Here is a 4,868-nt window from a genome sequence, read left to right as displayed (position 1 = left end):
ATTGGATCCCGGACCAGGACTGACTGTCTGGGATTTCTTCCCCCGTCACTTCCTTTAGGCCCAGCCCCCTTCTTTAAAGAGACAGACATGCTGGGCTGTGGTGCAAAGTTTTGTAGGAAAGAAGAGCGATTAGAGCTGATATAGGTTTAGGCAGGAGCCCCTCCTTCCTTCAGGAGTTGCACACATATGCACAGTACCTGGAAGCCCCAGAACAACAGAAACAGAGGGAGGGTCGACTTGGAGGGAAAATATTTAGTGGGTTAAACCGAGTTTATGTATAGCAGAGTTCTGAGTACTGGACAATAGGCGCTTGAGCAGTCCTACTGGTTGTTCTTTGTGCAGATATTCATGCTGATTATTCTTTGCATTGATTCACAAATATTCGTTTTTCATGGCTCTATAAAACACTGTAGCGTTTATATTTGCTGATTTAATTTAACATGGCTGCGGCAACAGAACAGAGATGAAATTGTGGTCCTGTGAAGAGAAGGTGGCCATAGACATGCAGATTTACCTTCACATTGGACCATCATTCGGTGCCATCTCCCAACCTTCTTCTAACCATTCCGATTAAATAAAGTAGTAAAAGAACAGATCAGCCGATGTTCTGCCCCTGACAGCAATCAGACGAAAGTTATGTCCGACAAAAGCTGGTGAGTCTCCCACTGACATCGGCAGATCGGCAATACATGCAGAGATATTATCAGCAGCCGACAGAAATTTTCTAACCTGTGATCAACTGAACAACTGATCGCCATCTCACGAAAAATGTTGGGACACATGGCCAGAAAATCGCACAAAACGGAGATTCGTACGATCAAATCTTTGCGTCTATGGCCAGCTTTATGTGAGGAAAGAGATTCCAGGATGGAAATGGAAATTTGCTGCCACCAGTAACAGCTTTGCGAATGAGGGAAAAAATTGTTCTAGGATGGCACAGGCTGCAGACATAGGAATTAGCTGTACCTACTTCAAGTCAGTGTAAGGAAGCAGGCAAGAATCATTTAAAGTAATTTATGTCAGTGTAGTGACCTGCTTGTATGGCCATTTTGGTTAAGGGTAGGGACAATCCGCGAGCTGCTGCCGCCTGAGGCAGCAACCCCGATGCCGCCCCCCTCTCCCGGAAATTCAGCTCTTAAAGTTACAGGAGGCAGCTTTTTGCCGCCCCTTGTAACTGGCCATTCACTGCCGCCTGAGGCAAGGTGCTCACCTTGCCTCATGGCAGGAACGGCCCTGGTTAAGGGCATTCCTGCTGTCTTGACATTTGTTAAGATTCATATTTCTGTTCCTTTTTCCTCTTCCTGTCTAAGCTGAAAGCAAGTATGGAGTGAATGGCAGCAGATTCGCTTTCCGCTGCCTGCATACAAAACACAGGCTGAGGAAACCTGTGCCTAAAGGTGGCCATAGACGTTACAATTACATTCTTTCCTGGAAAAGATTTTTCTAAGAAAGCTCTTTCATTTCAATACACACGTGTAGAGCTGAATCGTTACATATACAGGTATAAACAATAGATTTCTACCTGTATCTGACGATTCAGCACTAACAGTGGCCGATGTTTGGGTGCCTTCAAAGGTGATCAGTCGAGCCAACCGATATCCAAGTCTTCTGCCGATATTGGTTGGCATTTATTTTATTATTAACATGTATTTATATAGCGCCAACATATTGCGTAGCACTGTAAAGTAAATGTGATTATACAACTAAATCACATGAATTATATACTGTACATAGAACATATGGAGTTACATACATCACAATCAATACAGGTACAAAAAGGTGAGGAAGGCCCTATGCATAGTGATACAGTCTAAAGGGAAGGGAGTAATACACAAGGTGTGGGAGTGGGCAAGATCGAATTAAGTGGGTGAGAAATGTGGTATTGTATGTGGTGTTGCGTTTGGTAGTTAAGCAGAGTGAGGGTAGGCTTCTCAAAAGAAGTGTGTTTTAGGAGATTTCTTGAAAGCAGAAAGGTTGGGAGAAAGTCGGACAGACCGTGGGAGAGAGTTCCAGAGGAGGGGTGCAGCCCTTGCAAAGTCTTGAATGCGAGCATGTGAGGAGGTAATGAGAGAAGAGTTGAGTAGCAGGTCAGTAGAGGAGCGTAGTAAGCGATTGGGTGAGTATATAGAGATGAGTTCAGAGATTTAGGGCGGGGCAGAGTTATGAAGTGCTTTGAAAGTCAGTGTCATTAATTTGAATTTGATTCTGAAAGGTAACGGAAGCCATCATCCCATCATACATGCGCCAAATATCATACGAAATTATTGGTGCGTCTATGGCCACCTTTAGATTTAGGAGGAAACAAACTCGTTATATGCTGAATACAGGAAGGTCAGCCACCTCCCTATGGAACACAGTAGCATTACTTGCATTATTATGATGAGTATGAGGAAAATGTGGATGCCTATGATAAAGACACATATGCTTATGATTCTGAATACAACTGTTCTCCTCCAAGGTTACCATGTAATAACTGTAGGAGGCCCAGATGGGCCTTGCACCAAAGTGGCTGATACCGTGAGTTATGTGGCAAGCTTCCGTTTTAGGAAGAGATTTTGTTGGTTTGGAGAAGGGAAAAGGCACAGAAATAAGCAAAAAATACATGACGAACAGCAGAAAAACATCAAACAACCATCAATCTTAATGGTAAAAATACCAGTACTGCCAGTTGTGTCAGAATTAATCACGGAGTGACTAATCTCCTCATGTGACACCACCCTAATAGGGGGTTAAAGATATTTAAAGCAATGTTTGTTTTGTTTACAATGATAAGTAATGTGGTTGAAGTTTGCATGGAAATGTGTATGCCTTGCTTGTTATCTTCTCACATCGTAAGTGAATGTAGCAAAAAGAAAGGTTTAGACAAGCAAGCGTCCCTTTCGGACAACAGAAGGACACTATAACTGCTTATACTGATCAAAAAGCAGCTAGTTTGTTGTTGGCTGTTTCTTAATGTTTACACCATTCAGCAAGAGTTACAAGAACCTTAGTGAGTTGTTATGGTAGTTACAGGACTACAGTCAGTGACGTAGCCAGTGTGTGCCAGGCCCCCTGCAAAAACATCTTCGAAGAGGTCCAACACACAGCGATCCATACCTGACCCTGCTGGGTCACTCCCTGCCCCCGTCGGGTCACTCCCTGTAGAGGAAAATAACTTTCATTTGAAGCAACGTAGGTTCTTCACAGTGAGGACAGTGAGGTTGCGGAATGCGAGATGAATCCGTGATGGCTGATTCTGTTTATGCAAAAGTGTCCATGTATGCAGATTTCAAAATTCACACAAATAATAAATGGCGTTTATATTGGCAACAAAAAAATAGAACTAAGGGGCTGGATTATTATAGAACAAAGTGAGAAATCCAGAAGAATTTGTGAATGAATAAGGGTTCCCTGCAGTTCAATCTATTTTACCTTTTAACATAAGTTTTGTGATGGAAATTGCACGTGGCAAGATGGAATATATTATTTAAGCATGGAAAATAGTTAAAGCCTACAGAAACATATTATCGGGGTGAAAAAATGCTGAGAGCACTGTTATATTAAAACTTTTCACTCACACTTCTTTGCCGGTAAGAAATAAATTCAAACGGATCCTCCAGTTACAATCCAACCTATTCTGTGTACGCAAAATTCCCTGTTCTTTTTTCCTGTGATCAGAACTGGGAGCATGAATTACAGCATTTCTTGCCATGGCACATAAACAGCACTATGTCTGCCCAACTGATATTTGATTATAGTGTAATACTGATAAATAAAATTGCACAGTCATATCCCTATATTTGGTGAGTGAAATACCTGACGTAGCATTGGTCAGCAAGATAATAAAGAATTTACTAAGTTGATACTTTGGAGAGTTAAGGGTACCCCATGAGAATGTATCTATCTGCCCTTCCATGGGGTTACATTGAATCCGGAAACATAGAATCCACCCTGCAGATATGGGCTAATGTGTGGGCCGCTTACATCAACTACTAAACATCGCCAAGGGGGTTAGGGAAGGTAGGGCAGTGTCCTTATGGTTTAATTATTCATTCATACCTATATTTCTTCCTGATTTATAGAGCACTGTCACCATCTCCCAGGCCAGGACTGGCAATCTGTGGGTTCTGGAAAATGCCAGAGGGGCTACTGTATGGTTCCATAGAAAGTCAGCATATAGTGGGCAGGTAGGGGGCTGTTTGGGCCTCTGTGTACTTGGAATGGCAGGGCTTATTTTGACTCCCAGTCCAGGCCTGCCATCTTCTGCATAGTCCTCTAATATGGTTGCCCTTCATAGAAGCAGTTATACTTTGCTGGAGCTAACTTCTATAATTGTATTATCTTTTACTGTACTTGCTAACACTGTTCATCATGTACAGAATGCTGCTGCAAAGCTAGCTACAATATACTCTTTATTAACACTTCTCTGTAGACTTCTTTTTACATTCATTTAGTAGAAAATTCTTGAAATATAATTCAGAACCCTTCCTGCACAGGACTACACCTGCACAGAGTTACACTTTAACCTTAAAGAAGAAAAGTTAAAATCACGGGGGGGGGGGGGGTGCCAAATGTTAGGTAACCCCGCCCCCGTGATAAGAATTAATTCCAAATCCTATTCTATTGGGTTTGTCAAACAAAAACTTTAGCTACACTATTTGTTATTTATTTAAATCTTTTCTTCAGTCATGGACAGGCTAAAATCTTGTTTATGAAACAGAATGGAGGGCCTGATGCACATACCCATGCACTGGCTACACAATTAGATGATGAGGAGGGAGGAAGAGTGTGAGAAGTGTAGTGACATCTAGGAAATGCTGAATGGAAAGTTGAAGTAATTGCCTGCCACGACTCTATCTAAAGGAAAACTAAACCCCCTAACTACTACC

This window comes from Xenopus laevis, chromosome 7S (genome assembly GCF_017654675.1).
Source record: "Xenopus laevis strain J_2021 chromosome 7S, Xenopus_laevis_v10.1, whole genome shotgun sequence".
NCBI lineage: Eukaryota > Metazoa > Chordata > Amphibia > Anura > Pipidae > Xenopus > Xenopus laevis.
The sequence above is the reverse complement of the archived record's forward strand: the minus strand, read 5'-3'. Positions refer to the sequence as shown.